At 39.1% G+C, this 26,383-nt stretch overlaps 1 protein-coding gene across 3 annotated transcripts in view; it reads left to right on the top strand.

Annotated features, from left to right (window-relative positions):
* The window catches only part of GRIN2B (glutamate ionotropic receptor NMDA type subunit 2B), a 552,939-nt gene that overhangs the window by 185,990 nt on the left and 340,566 nt on the right, over positions 1-26,383 (top strand). For all 3 annotated transcript variants that reach the window (XM_072127541.1, XM_072127539.1, XM_072127540.1), the window contains one exon: positions 4,014-4,138. The gene's annotated coding sequence lies outside the window, so the exon portion shown is untranslated. The remainder of the gene's footprint in view (positions 1-4,013; positions 4,139-26,383) is intronic.

Below are 26,383 nucleotides of genomic sequence, written 5' to 3'. Positions count from 1 at the left end.
TTATTCTGCAAAATTATTATAGCATAAAAAGCTATACAAATGGTTGTCGTAAATTTAATGACCCATAAAATTGAAAAAAACATGACATCTATACTACGGAGTATAAAAACAAAAGTAAAAAATTAATATCAGAATGGAATTTTTTTGCATCCTCACAAAAAAAAATGTATAAAATGTAATCAATGGTGTATAGAAACCCCCTCCCCCCATGTTCTCATGTTCTGGTATGTTATAAGCTCAGCAAATGCCACATAGCACCTGAAATTTGTTTTAGCAAAATTTGCCCTCTCAAAGCGTGCTGGTGCTTCCTCTCGTCTGCACTCTGTTTATATGTGTTTTCACATTTTATCCTTTATGAACATGTACATTTTAAGGCTAAAGAAACATTTTATTGTTAAAATTTTTAAATTCCGTATAGGACCTTCATCTTGTTTTATTTCATGCTCTAAAATTTTCTTGAAAATCTGGAAAATCGCTGATCGATTTGTACGCCTCCCAACATCCTAACAAAATAAAATTATGACATCATAAAGCAGACATAGGTTACTAACTAACATTAAACATATTTGGGAGGTTAAAGGGAATCTGTCATTAGAAATTGACCCAATAAAAAGCTACCAGTATGTTGTCAAGCAGCTGAACAGTTTGTAGATCATATTTGTTTCATGGCCCCACTTGGTGGCATCATCCAGAAAATCAACTTTGAAGTTAGATGTTAATTGGTTAGATAAAGTCAGAGAGATGGTGAGTTTAACACTGAAGTCAAGCTCTCCACAACACTGAACACGTCCTCCTATGTTATTGACATCATGCACCAGGCTTTTGGAGATCCAGTCAATTATGTCCCTGGGTGAAGGATCATCAATTACAGTGAAAGGTGCATTTTGAGGCAGGGAGAGCTTGATTCAGTGTTAAACTCTCCATCTCCTTGACTTCATAAAACCAATTTACACCTCACTTCAAAGTTGATTTTCTGGATGATGCCACCACACCAGAGCATGAAAGAAACATAAAACTTAAACATAATAGCATACTGGTAGTGGTTTATTAGGTCAATTTCTGATGACAGTTTCCCTTTTAACTAACTGTATGATAAGAATAACATTTAGAAATCAAGAAATTGCTAATCTTTCTAAATTTTTACCAAATTTAAATAAATGCAAAATTCAACCACAATGTACCATTAAGGTAAAGTACAATATGTCACAAACAGTGACCTTGTTAAGTTAAAGTGTTCTAAAATTTTAATCACTTATAGTGACACATGGCAGATTTGAATGGTTGGGCTGGGTCCTTAATATGAAAATGATCTCTCAGTGACTATATTTTTCAGTCCTTCCTCTTTGTTGTTCGTGTCAGGTCTTTTTGTAAACACTTAAAGGAAATCTATTATTTGTTTTTTTTGCATTGTAATCGAGAATGCTGTAGCTACACTTATGCAGAAACATATCTGATTTATTCTCTGATCTGAACAGTTTCAAAAAGCAATTATGAAACTCAGGACCTTGGGAAAGCTGGGTGCTGCCATACATAAGTAAATTACACGGAGCTTCCTGAACTGTGCAAACAAGACTAATCAACCTGAACTGGATCACTCATACACAGCAGTTGGGGAATGGCGCAGCGATTGATTACTTCTGCCTTTCAGGGACAACACAGTGATTACATCATTCTCTGAAGCATTGCGTAATTAGAGTAAGAGGAGAAGCACTGGAGCAGCCACAGGAGAAACAGAGCCTTATTATCATAGATTTATAATTGTTATGTTAGCAAAACCACTCAGTTCGGGGATTAAACAAGATATGTTTCTGCATCATTATCACTACAGCATTCTCAAGGTATGTTTGGCTCGTAATGCATGAAAGCAAATGGTAGATTTCCTTTAATTGCATTAAACTTTGCATGTTTAGTCACTATATATGGATGTAGCTTTTTTAATGTAACTTATATACAGTGCCTACAAGTAGTATTCAACCCCCTGCAGATTTAGCAGGTTTGATAAGAAGCAAATAAGTTAAAGCCTTCAAACTTCAAACAAGAGCAGGATTTATTAACAGATGCATAAATCTTACAAACCAAAAAGTTATGTTGCTCAGTTAAATTTTAATAAATTTTGAACATAAAAGTGTGGGTCAATTATTATTCAACCCCTAGGTTTACTATTTTGTGGAATAACCACTGTTTACAATTACAGCTAATAATCGTCTTTCATAAGACCTGATCAGGCCGGCACAGGTCTCTGGAGTTATCTTGGCCCACTCCTCCATGCAGATCTTCTCCAAGTTATCTAGGTTCTTTGGGTGTCTCATGTGGACTTTAATCTTGAGCTCCTTCCACAAGTTTTCAATTGGGTTAAGGTCAGGAGACTGACTAGGCCACTGCAACACCTTGATTTTTTCCCTCTTGAACCAGGCCTTGGTTTTCTTGGCTGTGTGCTTTGGGTCGTTGTCTTGTTGGAAGATGAAATGATGACGCATCTTAAGATCCTTGATGGAGGAGCAGAGGTTCTTGGCCAAAATCTCCAAGTAGGCCGTGCTATCCATCTTCCCATGGATGCGGACCAGATGGCAAGGCCCCTTGTCTGAGAAGCAGCCCCACAGCATGATGCTGCCACCACCATGCTTGACTGTAGGGATGGTATTCCAGGGGTAGTATGCAGTGCCATCCAGTCTCCAAACGTCACGTGTGTGGTTGGCACCAAAGATCTCGATCTTGGTCTCATCAGACCAGAGAACCTTGAACCAGTCTGTCTCAGAGTCCTCCAAGTGATCATGAGCAAACTGTAAACGAGCCTTGACATGACACATTGAAAGTGAAGGTACCTTACGTGCTCGTCTGGAATGGACACCATTGCGGTGGAGTACGTTACTTATGGTATTGACTGAAACCAATGTCCCCACTGCCAAGAGATCTTCCCGGAGCTCCTTCCTTGTTGTCCTTGGGTTAGCCTTGACTCTTCGGACAAGCCTGGCCTCGGCACGGGAGGAAACTTTCAAAGGCTGTCTAGGCCATGGAAGGCTAACTGTAGTTCCATAAGCCTTCCACTTCCGGATGATGCTCCCAACAATGGAGACAGTTAGGCCCAACTCCTTGGAAAGGCTTTTGTACCCCTTGCCAGCCTTGTGACCCTCCACGATCTTGTCTCTAATGGCCTTGGAATGCTCCTTTGTCTTTCCCATGTTGACCATGTATGAGTGCTGTTCACAAGTTTGGGGAGAGTCTTAAATAGTCAGAAAAGGCTGGAAAAACAGATAATTAATCCAAACATGTGAAGCTCATTGTTCTTTGTGCCTGGATTACTTCTTAATACTTTAGGGGAACCAAACAGAATTCTGGTGGTTTGAGGGGTTGAATAATAATTGACCCACACTTTTATGTTTAAAATTTATTAAAATATAACTAAGCAACATAACTTTTTGGTTTGTCAGATTTATGCATCTGTTAATAAATCCTGCTCTTGTTTGAAGTTTGAAGGCTCTAACGTATTTGCTTCTTATCAAACCTGCTAAATCTTCAGGGGGTTGAATACTACTTGTAGGCACTGTATAATGTATAATGTTTTTAAATATGTTATACAGTTACTACCAGGTGATACATAGTTTCATGGAGTAAATAAAACCTGTATGTATTTGTAATAGAAATAGGATGGTTCTTAGCCAATGCTATTATTCTTTTAGGTAATTAGCATTTTATGTGACTTGACATACAATAATCTCATTTATCATTTAAATCTTTTCATTATATACTATTCACTTCATGATTGGTACTATTATGTTTTTTCTGTAATAACAAGATATATAAATATAAATGGACAAATAAATGTCATGAGAAGCATTTCCTGAGACATACAATGAATACTTTTTTTTTAGCCCTGGAGAAATCACCTTGTAGCCTTCTAGTTCCTCCCAAAGGAGACTTGGAAAGAAATATAACAGATAATTAAGATGTTAGTATTACCACAAACTTAAGGACAGATCATTTGTCACTGTAAAAATATCCCACTTGTATTCTAGATTTTGACCAGGCAACAAACCTTGTATGAGCCCAGAAGGAAATGCAATTATTGACTCTCCAGGAAAATAGAATGATGCTCTTTTTCGTTTCTTCTTTTGGCAGAGGACACTTTCTTCTCCCCTGGGTAAGTGTTATATAAATTGTTGAGTTTATTGCAAAGTAACCAGGTAGTAGATTAACATTTAATAACATTTCTCTGCATTTTACTCCCTGTGAAAATATTTGTAAAATAAACATTTGTTATATTCTTATGTAAAATTGCTAATTGGCAAATAGACTTCAAAAAAAATAAAAGTTAAAATTAAACAAACACTCTCACACGTTTTGCACAAAATACTTGAAAAACATTTGAAAGGAATTAACATTACAGGTAGTCCCCGGGTTACGTACAAGATAAGTTTCATAGGTTTGTTCTTAAGTTAGATTTGTATGTAAGTCTGAAATGTATATTTTATAATTGTAACTCCAGACACATTTTTTTTGGTCTCTGTGACAATTGGATTTAAAAAAATGTTGGATTATCATAAGAACCAGAATTAACAATAAAGCTTCATTGCAGACTCCTTTGATAACTATTATAGCTCTTTATTGTAGCCTAAGGCTAAAGTACAGTAAATTACCAACATCCAGAGGTCCGTTTGTAACTAGGGGTTGTCTGTAAGTCGGGTGGTCTTATGTAGGGGGCCGCCTGTATATATATAAATATATAAGGCCACACCCACCCTTGCCCATATCTCAATGCCTGATACAACATTGGAAATGTGGACAGGTGGGCATGGCCGGCCAAAAGCCAAACTCAGCGCAGCTTCTGTGCCTGGTGAGATGGCAGCACTGAGATAGACCAGAGGTAAAAGATTTCATTTTTATTAAGCAGTTCCCTTCTGGCCACATAAGATTTTTTCAGGTCTCAGACAACCCCTTTAATTGTCTGACAAACCCTATTTTCCTGGCAACCTAACATTCTAGATTTCATTGACATGTGATGGTGTGCCATTCCAACGTGACTGAAACCCTCTAGCAGCAGATTGTCCAAGGGAATGCCAAAGAGGTGACACCATCAGCCATAGCAAGAGAAGTTGGTTGTTCCAAATCTGTGATTTCTCTTTAAGTTGGAACAAATATATTTTGTAATTGTAGCTCCCAGTGATTTTTTTCACTTAGAGGTGATCATTGCAGCCTATGACAAAAGTAAAGCATCTGGAGAGCTTCACCAGTGATCACAGTGGGCAGAGAGATCTGTTTGTAAGTCGGGTGTCCTTAACTTGGGGGCCGTCTTTATCTACTTGTAGTTCAGTATATTTTTAATCAAATTGAATTAATTAGTGTGATGCCAATTTGGAACATAAAATGAGTCTCAGACTTGTTACAAGGCCATATGGGTCCATAAGTGGAGTTTAATGAGTACATTTTACATGTTATAGGCAGAGCAAAGTGCTCAAGATTTGAGACTAGAACTGTAAGATCTTTACTGATGTAAACAAGTCTTTTTCTCAAAGAATTTATGTTCTGTTCTGAGAGCAAATCTGATCGGAAGCACACTCTGCTTCAAGAACATCTTAACAATGCAACAGCTTGCTCCATAATTTAAAGCCAATTGTGATTACAGCATAATTTTCCCCGAAACCGGTGTTGCTTTCTTTACAATTGTTGAATCAATGCAAGTGACAAACAGCAGCCTCTTATAGATCCTTATCGATAGAAATGCATCCTTCTTCAGGAAAGTACATAATAACTGTGAATTAATAGATGTGTGGTGCTATTGGAAAGTGTTTGAATAAAATAGATACTGTGGATCAAATCCACGCGTGCACCGATTACACCACAAGTGATGCGATATAGTTTATTTGCTTTTGTTTTCAGTGAACAATAGAAAATGAGTTGATAAGGTTTGCACTTGAAGTAAGAAACTCTTTTCTCCTCTTATAAGTTAGTCCGAGGCTATTGAATAACTCCAGAAAATTTGTAGGTTGAGCTAATAAAATGCACTAGGTTTTATGCAGCCATTTTGTCAGACCAGTCATGAATTTTTCCAGATTGCCAACTCCAAGAATAGAAATATCTACTCACAAAGCAAGAGAGGTATGTTTAGATTAAGACTTTTTTTATCATCATTTTTTTAACCCATCAATGTTTATGTGTAGAGAATGCAATGTATTGATGCCAACATGGTAAATCTTCACCAGATCTTTACAGAAAACACTTGTATTTGTTTTTCTGTAATTTAAGGGTAATTTCACATGGTCTGGATTTTTTTCACAGTATTAGGCTGCATTCACACTAACGCAAGGGGGATCTATATACAGCCGACATATATACGGCCGATATACGCCCCCCATAGACGGCAATGCGGCGCCCTACAGGAGTGGTATGGTGCGGCACGTACCGCTCTGTACCGCGTGAAAAAATAGGACATGTCCTATTTTTTCACGGCATACGGCGGCGTGTGCTGTGTATCCCTATGGAGAGGGGCGGGGGAGAGCAGCGCTCTCCCCCTCCTTTTCTCCCCGCGCGCTGCTGTGTGCCCACCGTGCTACGGTAAGGCGGGCAACGGTAGTGTGAATCCAGCCTTATACAGTAACATTCAATCAATAAGATTTTGACAATTTCAAAAATGTACTGCAGATTCATTCAGTGTGAAAATCAACACACATTGGAAATGTAACCCCTTAACGCTCTGCGCCGTAGCTCTACGGCGCAGAGGTATAAGGGGTATATGAAGAGGGCTCATGGGCTGAGTCCACTTCATACAAAGGTGGGGTTTTTTGCATTTTGCAGAAAACCCCCACCGCTAATAACCGCGGTCGGTGCTTGCACCGATCGCGGCTATTAACCCTCTCAACGCCGCCGGCAAAGTCGCCGGCGGCATTTAAAAGACGGCGGCGCGGGCGCCGCCATCTTTATTACGATCGCTGCGCCCCCGTACGTCATCGGGGAGCGGCGATCAGTTACCATGGTAGCCTCGGGTCTTCTTTTGACACGAGGCTACATGGCTTATGCAGGTTCGTTACAATGAGCCAGTGGCTCATTGTAATGTATGACCTGCAAAAATGCCATATATTGCAATACAGAAGTATTGCAGTATATGGTAGGAGCGATTTGACCATCTAGGGTTAATGTACCCTAGATGGTCTAAAAAATAGTGGAAAAAAAATTAAAAAAAAAGTTTAAAAAATAAAAAAAATTAATAAAATATTAAAAGTTCAAATCACCCCCCCTTTCCCTAGAACGGATATAAAACATAATAAACAGTAAAAATCACAAACATATTAGGTATCGCCGCGTCCCAAAATGCCCAATCTATCAAAATATAAAAACCGTTACGGGCGGCGGTGACCTCCGAGGCGGGAAATGGCGCCCAAATGTCCGAAATGCGACTTTTACACCTTTTTACATAACATAAAAAATGAAATAAAAAATTATCAAAATGTTGCACAGACCTCAAAATGGTAGCAATGAAAACGTCGCCTCATTTCACAAAAAATGACCCCTCACACATCTCCGTGCGCCAAAGTATGAAAAAGTTATTAGCGTCAGAAGATGGCAAAATTTTTTTTTTCTTTTTTGTACACATTCGTTTAATTTTTGAAAATGTATTAAAACACCATAAAACCTATATAAATTTGGTATCACCGCGATCGCACCAAACCAAAGAATAAAGTAGGCGTGTTATTTGGAGCGAAGAGTGAAAGTCGTAAAAACTGAGCCCACAAGAACGTGACGTGCGTTTTTTTTTTTTCAATTTTTCCCGAAAAACCCTGCGTCCTTAAGGGGTTGAGATCCAAAGTCTGCCTATTGTCTGCTGATGATTTCGAAGTACTAGAATAGAAGAAAAAACCTGATTTACCATAAATTATCAACTTTTGGAAACCCCCAGTTACTGTGTTTGGAAATATATTTAGCATTTTAACAACAAAGGAGTTTTGTAGAATAACAGTGCCTTGCAAAAATATTCGGCCTAATTGAACTTTTCTACCTTTTGCCACATTTCAGGATTCAAACATAAAGTTATAAAATTGTAATTTTTTTTTGGTGAAGAATCAAAGTTTTAATGGATATTTTAAACCTTTGTAAAAATTAATAAACTGAAAAGTGGGGCTTGCAATATTATTCGGCCACTTTACTTTCAGTGCAGGAAACTCACTCCAGAAGTTCAGTGAGGAACTCTGAATGATCCAATGTAGTCCTAAATGACTGATGATGATAAATATAATTTCCATGTGTGTGATCTAGTCCCCATATAAATACACCTGCGTTGTGATAGTCTCAGGGTTCTGTTTAACCCCTTAGTGACCAAGCTCATTTGCTCCTTGATGACCAAGGGCAATTTTTAAAACCATCATGTGTCACTTTATCTGTTCATAACTTTAGAAGGCTTTAACTTAGCCAAGTGTTTTTGAGTTTGTTTTTCTGTTACATTTTGTTCTTCAAAATAGTGGGAAATTATTGTTGATATATTTAACATTTATTTATGAAAAGGGGAATTTGGTAAACATTTTGAAAAAATTTGCTATTTTGAACTTCAAAATGTTCTGTTTTTCAAACTGATCAATTATTTTAGGACCATTTCATTTCTATAGGGGTTTTGGAAGTTCTGTTAATAAAAAGACCCCACATTTTAACCCATTCTATTAACTTCACCCCTCAAACTACTCAAAAGTAGAAAATGCATTTAAGAATATATTGTGCAGTTTTTTCCGAGTGGATGTAACCCACTGTCAGGGCACATGGCGAGGCGCGGAAGGGAAGGAGCCATTGAGCTTTTGTAGGGCAGAATAGTTTTCAGGTGCCATGACGTGTTTGTAGAGGCCCTGGGGCCATGTTAACATGTGGCATTTTGGTTGCGTTTTGAAACAAAATCCAAAGGCTCCACCTGCGATCGCACATTGAGGTAAGATTGTATTCACTTTGCGTATAGTTAACTTGTTGGAAACACAATGTTACCAAAGTATGTTATCACAAGTGGAGCCTTTGGATTGCGTTTCCAAATGTAACCAAAATGCCACGTGTGAACGTGGCCTCGGACACTACAAACCTTTATCCCACAGAATTTGTAAACTTTTTATCATGTGGTATAGGGGGCATATTAAAGCAAAGAGGGTATCATGAAGACCAAGGAACATACCAGACAGGTCCATGATACTGTTGTGGAGAAGTTTAAAGCTGGATTTGGATGCAAAAACATTTTACAAACTTTAAACATCCCAAGGAGCACTGTGCAAGAGAACATATTAAAATGGAAGGAGTATCAGACCACTGCAAATCTACCAAGATCCGATCATCCCTCTAAATTTCATTTTAAACAAGGAGAAGACTGATCAGAAATGCAGCCAAAAACTTATGCAAACTTCAAACTTATGTTTGAAGCCTGAAATGTGGTAAAGGGTAGAAAAGTTCATGGGGGACGATTACTTTCGTAAGGCACTGTAATTAGCTTTGGGTCATTAAATATTTTTGAAGAGCTCCCGAGATACCAAAACATCGAACCACCATAAGGTGTTATCCTGTATTTTCTGATTTCATAAATATTCTACATATGGCCCTTAACTTTTGATTGGAAATAAAACTGGGCTTAGGAGCTTTTGGGGTCTCAAAGGCCTATACGTAAACATACTTTACGCTGTCTGGGAATAACAGAGACTTTTAGATGCAATAAAAAATGCAACTCAATACATGATCCCATTTTAGAGATTACACTGAAGAATTTATCAAAAAGAGTAGAGTTAATTTTATTTCAAGAGTGCTTCGTTATAAGATAAAAGTAATGGGGAGGTGAAAAGTGAAAATATAGAAATTGTGCCCTGAATGTGTCAAGAGACCAAAAATTTTAAAACGGTTACATGACTTATGTACTATGAACACTTTGCAGTGTATGTGGTTGTTTTCACATCTATTGGAACCTGCCTTATATGTAAACCATATACAAAGCCTTATATGTAAACCATATACAAAACCACATATGTAAAGCTAATCCAAGTAATAGGGGGCACAGACACAGTGTACCCCCACTAGATTGTCTAGATTATTCCCAAACTCAAATCACAATGACCAAAATATAGAAAGCATAAATCAGTCTTTTATTAGATAAAGTAAATTGTTTCCATTTTTTGGTGTAAGCTGCCTTATACGTGTAGCACAATATTTAGGTCCAGCTATAAAATTTTGTGCAAAAAAAGAAATAAAAAACTATAAAAAAAAGGCCAAAACATAGCCCCCCAAATGAAGCTTAAAGAAAATCTACCATCAAAATCCAGCATGATAAACTTACAGGGCACTTACTCCTAGATCCTGGCACGTATATTGCACGTGGTTGTGGCAATCTTCTGAGATTTGTTATTCATGCCATCCTTTCTGCTTAAAATCAACTTTTACAATTATGCAAATGAATGTGAGGGGCTACCCTAGCCCCTCTGTGATCTGGCTTTGCAGGCTGTTACACTGTCTTACCCTGCCCCCTACATTATCAGCACTTGTGCAGTGAGTCATTCCTGTAGAAATCTCAATAATGTGGAGGGAACAGAGGGGGGGGGGGAACAGTATAACAGTCTGTAAAGCCAGATAATAGAGGGGCTAGGGTGGCCCCCAGGCTGGTTAGCATAATTTTAAACATTTATTTTAGAAGAAAGGAGGCCATCAATAATAAATATAAGAATATTAGTACAGTCACTGTGCCTGGATCTATGAGTAAGTGTTCCTGATTTATCACACTTGAATTTGTTGGTAAATTTCCTTTTAAATGTGGGGACATTAAAACAATGTCAATTAAAATAAAAACACACATAACTACATTTTCCCCTGTTAAGGATTAAAATGTGTATCAATGAATTCTATGTACCTCGAAATGATGCCATTAAAAATTAAACTCCACTTTCAAAAGACAAGACCTCTGGAAGTTATGGTGAATCAAAATTTTAAAGGGGGTAAAATCCCTAACATACACATGTCAGAGTTTGAAAAATTAGACCGAGCCCTATGGACCAAACGATTAGATTCTAATAATTTTCTCACACATGCAAAATATTTTTTATTTGTTACAGAATCTTTTGTAATATTTTCAATGTTTAAAACTGAAAAAATAATTCTAAAGTAGGGCATCCAAAGCTTGTTATTTTGGGATGTTACAAAACAGATGGCTGCTAACAGAATTATAAGCAGGGGTACAGAAAAGAAGCAGTGCTTCATTTTATTAGTAACAATCCAATGTATGTAAAAAGTTTGTTGCCATGTGGTCAATATCTATGGCTTATATTAAAAGCAAATATGAGACTTTCCACTTTCAAGCCTCAAGAGCTGATGGAAAGATTACACAGGTGGGGTTATCCCGAGACAATTAAAGCTTCATCTTTTTAAAGGGCTGTCAAAATGGATATGAAACAATTGATTTTACACTAAAAAGTGAGACAGAATGATAACATATTTACAGCCCAATGGCAGAGATAATACAATGTGCAATAAATCTAAATGAGCACATCTTAAGGTATAACCCAAATTAAAAGTGAGTCTAGCAACAGAATCTTCTAGAAAGTGCTCGGTGAGTGGACGTAATGCTGAACCACTGTTTCCCGAAAAGCAACAAAAAATGTGAACATTGCACCCTTTGCTCCCATTTTTGAAATGCATCTGAATATTGTTAGAGTTCAATATATTGCAGGATAATTTACAATATGTTGATCAGGGTACATTCTAATAATATATATATTTGTAAGAAAAAGGGAGGAGGCAGCACTTAATGCAAACAGGATTACCCGGGTTCTAGCTAAGGGTTGCAACATGATTCATTCAAGGGCTCTAGACCATGAGACCAAGGTGAGAAATCGTTGGGAAACAACAGGCATGCAGTATTTTATGTGAGCAGTGTACTTTATATGAGTATCACAAGAACAGGCTCCCTCTCTACAGAGGCTGCTGTAATTTCATGTAATCACAAACATGGTGTACAGTTTGCTATTCTTAGAAGGCTAAAGGACCTCCGATGATGTCACTCGTCACATGAATGTATTGCAAGGCACCCTGTAAAAAATGTACACAATATTTTCCATCTGTGCATAGAGCTTTATATGTCTGTAGTTGAATATTAGCAGACAGTCCCTAAGTACAAAGAGGCAGGGCAGTGATTTGAAGAGACACATAGCTGTCAGTTAGAATTACGGGCATGGTTCAGTGGCAGCTTGAGAGAGAGAAGAGTCACAGATACCAGACATGAGTCACAAAGCTAATTTGCATATGAGAAAATGTCTGTAATTAAGGTACAGAGCGTCACTAGTAGCTAATTTTAGGTGGTATTGGGAGGACCTTTTATCAGCTGGCATTGTTAGTCAAAATTGTGGGGTGGTCAAAATCTGGTGACGGGTCCTGTTTAAGCCTTATAGACATGAATATGTGCTTGTCCGGGGCATAACCTGGTGAGCACATGGCCGGGTGCAGGAGAGCAGCATAGAAAGCCGAGCAGCAATATATAGGATATGTCCCATATTTTCCCAGTCCCACACAGAGTGCTCACCACATCATGATCCAGTGCTATAGACCTATGTCGAAGCTGTGATCTGGCCCCCATAACAGTCGTGTGCATGAAGCCTTAGGCCCCTTTCACACTTGCGTTTTTCACGCGCGTTTTCTGCGCGTGCTTTTGACGCGCAGAACTTGCATTGCACTCTGACCCATTGTAACCAATGGGTCTCTTCAGACTTGCATTTTTTTTCATGCACACACGCACGTTTTTTTTAACGTGCGTTTAAATCTCGACGTGCTCTACTTTTGCAAGTCACGCTCGTGAAAAACGCACCATACCAGTCTATGGAGATGCATCAAAAATGCATTGCACTCTAAGACACTTGCAAGTGTGGAAGGGGCCTTACTATCCTTAGAGAGCAGGCAGGACCGGTTCTAGACAAAGTGGGGCCCTGGGCAAAACTAAAAGTGGGGCCCCAAAATAAAACTATTTTATGACCAATCACAGTCAGCAAGAGACTCCCTTTAGTATGGTAAAACAATCTGTAATATGGGAGGATTTTATAGGAGATTGATGGGCAGCACAGTGGCTCAATGGTTAGCACTACAGCCTTGCAGCGCTGGTCAACATCTGCAAAGAGTTTGTATGTTCTCTCTGTGTTTGCGTGGGTTTCCTCCGGGTCCTCCAGTTTCCTCCCACACTCCAAAAAATGACTGGTAGGTTGAATAGATTGTAAGCCCCATTAGAGACAGGGAATGATGTGACAAGCTCTGTGCAGTGCTGCGTAATCTGTGTGTGCTATATAAATAAATAATTATAATTATTATGATAGAAGATAAATATGAAAGATGTTAGAGATTTCTAGACACTGAATATAAAGTAGATGATATGAGAGATAAATACAGTAGAAGAGAAATAGAAGATTGATAAATAAAGAAAAAGTGAGATTTATAAATGGTTAGATCATAGGAGATAGATAACTAGACAGATAGATAGATATATATATATAGACAGGAGATAGATGATAAGCATCTTCACCTAGGAATTCAGCCAATGGGGATTAACCCTTTCATTCAGCACACAGGGGGCTGTATCTTTGGCTCTGTGACACATAGAACCTCACTTCTTTCTTCCTATGAAAGAAGAGAATCTCTCCTTTCATATGAATCTAAATTATGTTCTAAGTGTCAGGAAAACGGAGATATTAACTGTTAAACTGCCGTCGGGAGTGATTTTTATATATAAAAATGGCACCTTAAACCTGAATATCTCTGGATCCATGGTACCTAGAAACAAAATTCAAGAATAATTTGAAAGAAGAGATTCTCCCCTTTCAGGGGGCCCTGGGCAATTGCCCACTTTGCCTACCCATTGTGCCGGCCCTGAGAGCAGGGTGTGGCTCAATAAACCCAAAGCGCAACAAAGGCTAACTCATAGTTCACACAGAGGGAACACTAACAGAAATGAATACCACCTTATCTGCCAACAGGGACGTTTTGGCACGGACGTTACAAACATTTTTGCACATTTTGGTGCACATTGTTACATTTTCACTTCTCATGAAGCTTCTATAGGAATATAGTAAAGTATAGTACCTAAGACCTGATAAGTGTGATTCAAATTACAGCAGAATGCCGGTGTCTTTTACTGGAACCTTTATATTTACCTACTGTATCTGCACATATATAATTAAAGCTGTAGTGACAAGGGACAATGTACACTGTCAAATACAGCTGCATTTCTACCAGATGTGAATATGTTAAAAATCGGAGGAGATTCCTCCTACTTTACGAACAATTACCTTCCTGCAGACAGTGTAGAAGTGATGACTTTGCATAAGAACTACAAATTGGCTTTTCAGCAATGGTGTTATTTGGAAGCAACCAAGTCATTTTAGTGTTATGAGCAGAAGCAAAAACTACATAAGGGCATGAGAGAGTCATGTGGAAATCTCTCTCCCTCTGATGTCAATTGGCAATTCATCCACAAATATACACAGTGAAGTCAGATTATTGCTGTGGTTTTATTGCAAAGTGAACATTACAGATAAAAGAGATGACAGACGGTAGGCAAAGCTTCATTTAGTGCTTTTCCTGCAGCATAGGCTATAAATTTGCAGATTGCATCTTGCCCTCTCTTGTTCGTATTAACAGGGATCGCTTCATACCTTATTGTGATACGTTTACAAGGCACTGTTCGGAAATGAAAGCAGAATGATGGTTAGTTGTATAGAAACGAACCTTACTCATATGAATTAGGAGACACAGAATGTAACTACAATACACAACAAAGAGTTTAACTTTTAACAATCAACTGTCTGAACAAACTGTCAGGCACAGAGGAAGTGGATCCTCTGAACCACTGCCAGCCAGGTCGTTCCACAGCCACGACTTGTCCGCGGTGGCAGCCAAGGACGAGGTGCAGGAACGGCAGGCAGTCCCATTGTCCGGGACAGGCAGGAGGTCAAATCGGGCAACACAGGGTCATATTCAGGGACGTAGCAACAGGTCAGGGCAGGCGGCAGAGGAGCATAGTCTGGAACGGAACCGGGGTCACAACAGGAAATGTCAAAAACAGCACAAGGCATCAGACACAGCTTTCTCTAAGGCATGAGGCACCAAGATCCGGCAGGGTGTGCAGGAAGAGGCAGGCTTATACTGAATTCTGAAAATGGCCAGCGCCAATTAATGGCGCGCTGGTCTTTTAAACTAGAGAAGCCGGTGCATGCTCCCTAGGAGTCGGGAACGCGTGCATGACGGATGGAGCCAAGAAAGGTAAGATGCGGGGACGACGCACCGGCGTGAGCAGAGGTGCACGGATGAGCCCGTGACCCCCGATATGGGTTGCGGGACCACCCGTGACATAAACATTCAACAAACAGAACGGCATAACTCTTAACCCTGAAAGATTCAGTGGGACGGTCCCAGATTTTATAGCTTTGTCCCAGTATCTTGGGGAGCGGGAAATATGTCCTACATGTCAACTCTATCTACATCCTCTGAAGGTGAGTGTAATCGTGAAGTAGGAAGCCATCAACTCTCCCCTCCACCATTAAGTCTCTGCCAGTACTGTGTGAGGTTGAGGCCAGCTGCAGAGTCACAAATAGGATTGTTGTGGGGGAATAATAAGTATTTTATCTGTTTTCCGCTAATTTGACTGAAAAAAGGAATGAGGAGGGAGAAGGTAAAAATTGTGCAAAAATCAGGGTGACTACAGAAAGAGTGTATTAAAAGAATAGAGAAAAGGGGTGTCTAAACATATGGTGGGGCAATAGAAATGGGGAGAGCAACATAATGGGGGCCATTATTAGTGGTGGAGTACTGAAAGAGGGATGTTATGAGTCCGGGCCTCCAGGAAGGGGCATTATTATCTGGGGGGAGATCCATCTGGGCATTATACAATGTGGATGAAGCACAGTACATAATAGGCATTATAGAGTGGGGCGAACACAGCTTAAATTAGCTCAGCCTCTGAAAACATTTTTTTTTCAATTTTAGAAATCAGTAGTGTAGATGATAATTAATGTCCGACCGGAATGCATACCTGCCACGATTCACTAATATTGTGTGTCCGATATCCTGCATGTGTCGCTGCCCCGCTCAGATTTGGCGGAGCTCACCTTCTTCTTCCTGGTGTATGTAAGTGCATTGTCTTGCAACACAAATTGTCACAGCGGCGCAAATCCCAAAAATTTTGGAAATCCGACAAAAGTGCAATCCGCAGACCCTTAGTAAATAAGCCAGTTTAGCTGAGTAATGTGTCTTCTCTTTTAATTCTTTGCGGATTCCTGCTTTTCTGTCTGGTTATTTGACCCCCTTCTTGCTCTGATTTTGGTACTTCCTGTTTTTTCGCATTCACAGCCAAGGTCTTTGCTCTGAATGGACATATATAACTATTGTGCCATAGGGGTGGAGGAAAGTCTGCGGTAGCAGACGTAGCAGTTGCTATGGGGCCTGCATTGTCAGGGGGCTCCAGCATCTAACCGGACACACTAAAGAATGGGGGATGAGCACCATTTTATTCATGTTATATTGCACATGTATAACAGTCGTCAGCTCCGGTATGAAAGGTTGTTGGAGAGGGGGTATACAATGGGGGACGTGTATCTTCGTTTTTTTTTCCTTTGTTGTATAATCAAGACATTTGGCAGGTCTTTTTTGCGCCTTATGTATGATCATGTCCTTTCTCTTGTGATACGTGTTTAGATTTTCCTATCCTGGCAGGCGCAAATTTTCGCTTTTTTGAAAACTTTTTGTTGCAAATGTCTCAAATTCACATGGACACCATCCATGTGAGGGGGAGGGAGCGTGTTATATACAGGAGTGGTCACTACTGTAAATTTTGGATTTGTGGCTATGTCCTGCATTTTTAAGTCCTCTAGTCACACCCAGGAAGTCTATGGGGTTCTGCCTCTCCTAGTTACTTATTTGTCTGAGCACAGGCTGTTTGAGAGTGACTCTCTGTGCCTGCTCATATGAATATGAATCATACAGCAGGGATGAGGTAAAGGACATAACTGAAATGATCTGCTTCCCTGACTGTCTATTATCAATTTGCAGTGAGGACAAGCAGCTGACATGATCTTTAGCTAGGACAGTGTGTGCTCCATTTTATTCAGGAAGAAGATGGGGGATGACCAGTTCTTACTGGTAAAAAGAAAAAGACAGGTTATTCTCTCATATATTTAATTAATCTGATATATATTCAAATTTTTTCAATTGCATGTTAAAAAATGTACCTGTGTGAAGATAATTTCCAAAATGTAGCCATGTTGTCCTTTAGAAATGAGATATATTTCCTTGGATATGACTACCCCCTCATCCTGCCAGCGGTGGCCACGCATGCGTAATTGAGGTGGATTAAGCTCTCATTACCACAAGACAGCTCTGGGGCATACAGTAACTCTCATTTCATATGCTAAAAGAACTTACTTCTTTCACAATCACTTCAGCATCAGTGGCCTTTTACAATGACAGCTGTCCTCCAGTTCTAACTACATTTATGGGAAATCATCCCTTATCCTTTAACAGAAAATCCTATGAGCCTATGTCTGCTTCCATTATGCCATCAATAGTGTCCAGGACTGATGATGCCATTATCAGCACTACCATTCCCCTTTTGCCTGCTTGAAAAAGCTCTTCTGGCCTAACGGAGGATGTAAGGGTGGTACAGTAGGAAGAAGATAAGGAACAGTCAATAAATGGTGCACCAAATGGTTGTTGGACCAGCGGTTAGGTACTGTACTGTCCAGCCAGAGATCACTTTTGGAGGAGGAAGAGTAGGACGAGGAGCAGTTTTCCTCTCAGCAGGGTGACACCCAAAACAGCACACAGGCTTAAATAGAGTATGGCTGAGGAAATCCAGAGGAGGAGGATAGAGATATACCCCAAGCAACTTGTGGCTATAATCGCAGCAATAGCTGGCGCTACAAAGTATTAACTTGATGGGTTTAAATAATATTGCACACCCCACTTTTCAGTTTATTTTTTACAAAAAATTAAAATTCAATAAATTTAATTCCTTTTCATAATTGTGTCGTTGATTCTTCACCAAAAAAAAATCTATTTTATATCTTTAAGTTTGAAGCCTGAAATATGGAAAAAGGTACAAAAGTTCAAGGGGGCCGAATACTTTTGCAAGGCACTGTACCTACTTGCATTTATATTATCTGACAACATTTTTTACATATACAGGCAGTCCCCGGGTTACGTACAAGATAGGGTCCGGAGGTTTGTTCTTAAGTTGAATTTGTATGTAAGTCGAAACTGTATATTTTATAATTGTAGATCCAGACAAAAAAATTTGGGGCCCAGTGACAATTGGAGTTTATACATTTCTTTGCTGTAATGGGACTAAGGATTATCAATAAAGCTTCATTACAGACACCTTACAGCTGATCATTGCAATATGGGACTATAGTAAAGGATTCAAAAAGCTGCACCAGAGGACAGAGGGGTCTGTCTGTAACTATGGATTGTCTGTAAGTCAGGTGTCCTTAAGTAGGGGACCGCCTGTATTTACATATTATATTTTGAGATCATCTTCTCCCATAGTATGGGTGAAATAACATGCACTATTTGCCAGGTTGCAGTTGCTTGTTGAATAATATTATACTGGGGTCGCCTTCCCCTTTAGTGTCAAATACACTGGTTTTAATTGCTTATTGAATAATATCTTTTGGGGTTTTCTTTCCCTTAAGTTAGTGTGAAATACATTGCACTATTTGTCTGGGTACAATTCTTGTTCAATAATATCTTTTGAGGTCTCTTTCTCAATTAAAAATTTTAACCTCTTAGCGTGCTATACTTGTATGGCACTGAGCCGATGCCGAAATCAGGAGTCACAGGATGTCAGTGATAATCTACCGCTGACATCCCCGGGTAACACATTGTATAACAAATTTTACGATGGGTTTTCTTATTTTATCCTTTGGAAATGTGTACATTTTAGGGCTAAATGAACGTATAATCAACAAAATTTGACCATTCTAAATTTCACTTCCATTTTGATTACCATATATACTTGAGTATAAGCCGACCCGAGTATAACCCAAGACCCCTAATTCTACCACCAAAAACTGGGAAAAACTATTGACTCGAGTATAAGCGAAGGTGGAAAATGCATTGGTCACAGCCCCCTCCCCAGTATATAGCCAGCAAGCCCCCAGTAGTATATAGTCAGCCAGCTCCCAGTAGCATACAGCCAGCCAGCCCCATGTAGTATACAGCCAGCCAGCCCCCAGTAGTATACAGCCAGCCAGCCCCCAGTAGTATACAGCCACCCAGCCCCCAGTAGTAGTATACAGCCAGCCAGTCCCTAGTAGTATACAGCCAGCCCCTAGTAGTATACAGCCAGCCAGCCCCTAGTATACAGCCAGCCTGCCCCCAGTAGAATACAGCCAGCTTGCCCCAGTAGTATACAGCCAGCCGCCATGTAGTATACAGCCAGCCTGCCCCCATTTAGTATACAGCCAGCCCCCATGTAGTATACAGCCACCCAGCCCTCAGTAGTATACAGCCCGCCAGCCCCCAGTAGTATACAGCCTGCCAGCCCCCAGTAGTATACAGCCAGCCATCCCCCAGTAGTATACAGCCAGCCATCCCCCAGTAGTATACAGCCTGCCAGCCCCCAGTAGTATACTTCCTGCCCCCCCCCCCAGCGCTTAAAAGAAATAAACTTATATATACTCACCCTCCGATGTTGGCACGGCTCCCCGATGCCCCTGATGTCGGCGTGTCCCATCTTCTTTCTTCCCCGCGGCTCTTCTTCTTTCTTCTGTCATGGACGCGGCCATGTTTTCTTCTAGCAGGCGTAGGCGTGGCCGCTGCTGGCGTCATAGTATGCGCCTACTGGAAGAAAACATGGCCGCGTCCATAAAAGGAGACAGAAGAAAGAAGAAGAGCCGCGGGGGAGAAAGAAGACGGGATGCGCCGACATCGGGAACATCGGGGGCCCACGTAGAGCATCGGGCCGCCGGAGGGTGAGTATATACGTTTATTTTTGTGCTCGTAATAGACTCGTGTATAAGCCGAGGGGACGTTTTTCAGCACATTTTTTTGTGCTGAAAAATCAGGCTTATACACAAGTATATACGGTACTATGAAGATCTCAAGAGGTTAACAATCTTCCTAAAAACTGTTTCTGATAGTTTGAGTGGTGCAGATTTGAAAATGGGTTGATTATATAGGGGGTTTTAATGCTAAATATTTAAAATGTCATTCAGAATTTATCCTCAAAATAGTAAATTCTGAAAATATGGAAAATGGATATTCGATTTGTAAGCCATCAAAATAAATTATCCAGACATTTTGTGTGACATCAAAATAAATTATCCAGACATTTCAAAAATTATGAAAATTTAAAGTAGACATATGGGAAATGTTATTCAGCAACTTATTTAGGTGGCAAATCTATCTGCCTGAAAACACGATGATTTTGAATTTCAAAAATGGCAAATTTTTCAAAAAATTCATCACTTTTTCTTTTTTTGTAAATAAATGCAAAACTAATCAGCCAACATTTACCACTAAAATGAAGTACAACATGTGGGGAAAAAACTCAAATCTCAGAATCGCTTTGATAAGTAAGGCCCCTTCCACACTTGTGTTGCAGATCACGTCAGAGTTTGATCAGGGTGCGATCAGGGTTTGGTCAGTGAAAAACGCACATTTTGCATCAGGTTGCAATCAGTTTTCAGTCAGAGTTTGTTCAGTGTCTCAGTTTTTCACACGCGTTTTCAATGCAATTTCAATGCGTTTTTCACACGCAGATAATGCGCGTGAAATGGACTCAGGACTGAGCTCTATCTTTTCTATGGCAATTGATGCGTGAAAAACGCATTTCACTTGCATTGCACTTGCAAGTGTCTCAGAGTGCAATGCGATTTTGATGCGTCTCCATAGACTTGTATGGTGCGTTTTTCACGCGCGTGACTAGCAAAAGTAGAGCATGTCGAGATTTAAACGCGCGTTAAAAAAGACGCACGTGTGTGCGTGAAAAAAAATGCAAGTCTGAAAAGACCCATTGGTTACAATGGGTCAGAGTACAATGCAAGTTCTGCGCGTCAAAAGCATGCACAGAAAACGCGCCTTAAAAAACGCAAGTGTGAAAGGGGCCTTATAGTACTCAAAAGTTATAACCATATAAAGCGACGCATTCGTCAGAATACAAAAAATGGGGCTGAGCCTTAAGCTATAAAGTGTCTGTGTCCTTAAGGGGTTAAAATATAGGAAACAGTAAAACTTAAAATCAGCACACTTTACCTAAAACTGATATTAAATAAACAGTAAAAATCCTAAACATGTCAGGTTTCACCACGTCACAAAAGTCCTGACTTTACAATATATAAATAAGGTTATTCCTGGTGATGAATCCCGTAATGGAAAATATCCAAAAAAAACTACTTTTTTGTCATTTTGACACAAAAATATTTTTGTCATAAAAAATTTAATAAAAACATTGAATATAAAGTGATTAAAAGATGGTACAGTGACCCATATGGTAGCAATGATCGTCGTCATCACATCACAACGTCATCACATCTGCCAAAAAATTGCACCTTACACAGCTCCATAAACCAAAGTATGAAGAAGTATTAGCCTTTGAATATGGCAAAATGCTGATTTTTTTTGGTACAAAAGGTTTTAATTTTTTGAAACCTATTAAAACCTAAATAAATTTGGTACTCCCGTAATCACATCGACCCAAAGAATAAGGGGAGGTGTTATTTGAAGTGAAAAGTAAAATATGTTAGACAAAGCTCACAAGAAAAGCTGTTTTCCATCATAGTCACTGTATTTGGATTTTTTTTTTACCTCTTCCTAGTACATAACATGTAAAATTAATTGAGAAGTGTTCTAGTTCAGTAATATAAATGTTCATATGTGCGTTCTTGTCTGCCTGAGGTTTGTCCCAGGCTAGGGCAATAGTCTGCTTAGTAGCCCAAAAAGAATGAAATAAACTGCTGAAAGGGAATGAGAGATTCCAGAAATATTATGGAATAATGCCTCACAGTGGCATTTACAGAGATTCTGCCCCATGACAGAATAAACTCTAACCCACTGGGGCTTAGCTGTAGGGGAGATAACCCCTGTCTCAGTGCAGTCCTTGATATCCTAAATTTGTTTTAATATTTAACATGGAAAATGCAGTAGGGTATAAGAAGATTATATAATTTTTATAATCCATAAAATAGATGTAAAGAACTTATTTCTTCTACTTATAGGCGTGTATTTAGACTACTGAGCTGCCCTGAAAGCCACTTTAAAAACTGCCCATTTTTGCCGTAGTTGGAATTACTGTGAACTGTTTGTTTCAGACATTCTGCAGCAATTCTACAGCTTGTGAACCCGACCTAAGATTTTTTCATTTTGTGGTCTTCCAGATAGACAGAAATTTTCTACTTCTATGAGCTTCTAAAATCAAACTACTGTATTTGATATGGTTAGATGGCTATGTAAACAAAAATCTGAACATTGACAATGTGAGGGATCTAATTCCCCGTTTCAAACACTGAAATCAGTCCTAGCACAAGTATTACTGTCTATACAGCAAAGCTGTAATTTTCGTAAGAAATAGCTGCTGTTATAAAATTTTTCCTATCTCAAAGAATCATAAAATTATATGTTTTAAAAAGAGTTACTTCATCAAAATGTTCTTACGACGTGGTCAAGATGCCCTTTGTTACCATAACTGTTCACTTTCTGCAATCAAATTTAATTGCCTTCTCCCTTCCAAGTACAAAATCAAATTATTCTCAGATTTCATTCTACTTTTTAGTCTCCAAAAAATCATAGTGAAATGAACTTCTAAAAAACAAAACCTCATTATTCTACACTTGTGAATAATCACATCCAACATTACTATCCTTCCACGGATGAGAGTGCTTCTAATATCTTTCATAAATTGTAATTCTGAAATTGAGACTTTCTGTAGTTGGCCCTCTTATAGTATGTTAATTTTGGGAATTGTAACAGTTATTTGCATTATACTCTTGATTTATTGAAATATGGAAACACATGTACATTCCCTGTACCAATGCCACCTACAGTAAGACAGGGCAAACAGAGTATTGCAGTGTATTATGATTAAATCTGTTCATGGGAATCAAAGGCTTCTAGATTCAAATATGCTAATATGTCTAAAATATATATAACACAATACATAATACCTTACTACTTTGCCACCACAGCCCTTTTTATTCAGTTTTTTTTCCTATCCACCTAAACTAGCCATAACTTTTTTTACATTTTGTTAAAAGAGCAGCATGGGGGTTTGTTTTCTGCAGGACAAATTGAAATCACTAGTGTGCAACATATTTTTACAAGTTTTTTTTAGACGGCTTTCACTGTGTGGTCCTAATAACACATCCCATTTATTCTTTGAATCTGTATAATCATTAAGATACCAAATTCCTATATTTTTTTTATATTGCGCTGTAATACCTTAATAAAATAATAAACCATTTGAGAAAAAAATATGTTTGTTTATTTTTATTGGTGTTCTAGGGAAAGGGGGACGTTAGTTGGAATTTTACAATTATTTTTTATGATTATTTTAGCATCTTCTACACATCCACAATATTGGCAATACAGTCGTATTGCAGTATATTGTATATACGATCAGACCTTGTAGGGTTCAAACACCCTAGGGCAGACATGGGCATTGTACGGCCCACGGGATACATGAGGCCCTATAGCTATCTTTGGGCGGCCCCCCTGGGATCATTGTTATGTTTTATTTTCTGTGTTTTTATGTAGGGATGGGTTATATATTGAATACAGTATATAGGTATTTGGTAGAGCTGAGTTAAGTACTGTATATTCTTCTGGCCCTCTAAAACCATTCCAATTTCTCATGGGAAAATTAAATGCCCATCCCTACCCATGCTGGAATAGCTGGATGATTGTCAAGGTTTGGGGTCAGTGAACCCCCTAGACCACCACGGACAATGACTCTTGCCGACACCTGGGACTGGAATCTATGTGGCACTTGGTCTTCACCAGAGCCTGCTGCAAAGCAGGATGGTCTTGCTACGGCATGGAGCTACCAGGTCGTTCTACAGGTGCAAGTAGCCCGCGGTGGCAGCCAAGGTCCAGGTACAGAAGGCAGTCTCATGGTCAGAAGCAGGCAGATGCTCAGGGCAGGCGGCAGAGGTGCAGATTCAGGAACGGAGCAGGAGAGCAAGGCTGGCAGAACAGGAACAACGACAGGGTCAGGTCCGTGGTCACAACAGGAGATCAACGTAGAATTGGGAACAGGAACAAGGACCAACGCTAGGGAAGCTTTCTCTATGGCAAAGAGCTCAAAGATCTGGCAGGGAATGTTGGGAGCAGCCGGCTTAAGTAGGAAACCCAGAAGTGCCAGCGCCAATCAGAGGTGTGCTGGCCCTTTAAATCTAAGAGAGCCTGCGCACGCATGTCCCCGTTCCCGTCCCAGCTAGGCGTAGAAAGGTAATTTTTCGACTGAAAATAATAGGCTCATTACCCACCAAATGATGAACGGATCCTGTTTCAGGGGGCACATGGTAGCGTGCAGGTATATACCCACTAAACCCGCTAAATCTATGTGGTTAATTTCTTTTAAAGGAAATCTACCAAATAAAACCATGCATGATTAAGCAGAAACACTTATTCATGGATCCAGGCACTGTGACTGTGGTAATATTTTAAAGTATGATATTCCTTCTAAAATCAACTTTCAAAATCATGCTAATGAGCTGTTACACTGTATAGCCCTGTCCCCTCAGCATTTGAGCAGTTGTTCTTCCTTCAGCACTATGAGCATTTCCTGCCCATAGTATCCATGTCCACTTCATTCTTGTACTAAGGAAATATAATTTAAATACTACAAATATTTCACATAAGATTAACTGCAGAAAAATAAATGTATACATCATAACCCATTAATGTAAAATATCTTTTAAACCCAAAGCTCTTCAGTAAATGGTTAATGGATTGGGGTTGAACCAATGCAGCTTTACCTGGAAAAAAAACATTTAATCCCTTTATTATGAAAATAGCAGAGCTCCTGGAACGGAAACTATACATTTACCAGGTTTTGCAAAAAATAAGCAGATCTGTTACATTCTAGTCTTGAAAGGAACTACTTTGACACAGATGAGATTATGTTTTATGGCAATAAAACCATGATCAAAATTCTGAGAAATCCCAATATGTGAAAACAGACATTCCTTTACACAGTAACATGCCTAAGGCTACTGCAAGATGAGTAAAAAACTATATGAGATTTTATGGAAATATTAAAAATAACTATTGTGATAGCAAATGATGAATAAACATGTATTTAATAAAATACATTCATCCTGCTTGTTCATAAAATTAGTTGGATGACTTCAATGAAGATGAAATTATGTTATATGATGTTTAATGATGAATGCCACTGAATCCAAGGACCTGGAAAATAAGATTAAAATAAGATGAATACAAACAACAAAATAAAAATGATGTATTCAAACCTTGTCTAAACTTTCATCCCAGATCCTTATCATTAATGGATTTACAAAGCATTTTACAACACTATACTGAGGAAAAGCAACTATATTGTCATGATCTAATCAATTTCTTTAGTAAACAATTTAATTTTTCAGCTCCCATAAGAACACATCAGCATATTTGTTCAAAAAATTTTATTTCCCAATGCGACAACTCACTCCTTTTTTACACTTCAGACAAGTGTATTATTTGTATCCAGATGGGGCAAACAGATTTTTGAAGTGCAACTTTTTAAAAAGTTGCAAATTCAGACCCAATACAATGTCGATCTGTCTTGTCAGACCCAATACAATGCTAATCTGAAATGCAAAATACACCGAAAGAGTTCCAAACGCATTTTAAAAAGCTGTTCTAATATACCATCTGAATGATAAAACTGCCCCATACTTAAACTCTTTTCATACACCTACAGTCTGAGTCTCCTTTCCCCCTCTTGGTCAACTGTACAAATTTAAAGAGGAGCAGGGAGATGAAAGCTGCTCTCCATCTCACAAGCCACCAGCGTGCAGCCACTGAGATACAGGCTGGCTATATACTACAGTGGGATGACTGGCTATATACTACAGGGGGCAGGCTGGCTATATAGTACAGGTGGGCGGACTGTATATATACTATTGGGGGCTGGCTATATACTGGGGGGGGGGGCAGGGGACTGGATTGATATATACTATGGGACTGGCTATATATGGGGTCATGTGCTGTCTTATACTGGTATGAGGGCATGGGCTACCTATATACTGGGGAAGTGTGCTGGGCTACCGAATTAATTATAGTATAGTATATTAAAATTATAGTATATTAATACATCATAGTGCATTATCTGTATATACAGGGAGCACTAAGAAGGAATCAAATGCACTGTGCCGCGATTCACTAAGATTGTAAACTCTGTTGGACCTGAGCAGGGAAG

The sequence above is a fragment of the Engystomops pustulosus genome, chromosome 10 (genome assembly GCF_040894005.1).
Source record: "Engystomops pustulosus chromosome 10, aEngPut4.maternal, whole genome shotgun sequence".
NCBI lineage: Eukaryota > Metazoa > Chordata > Amphibia > Anura > Leptodactylidae > Engystomops > Engystomops pustulosus.
This window is presented reverse-complemented; position numbering and strand designations above follow the sequence as displayed.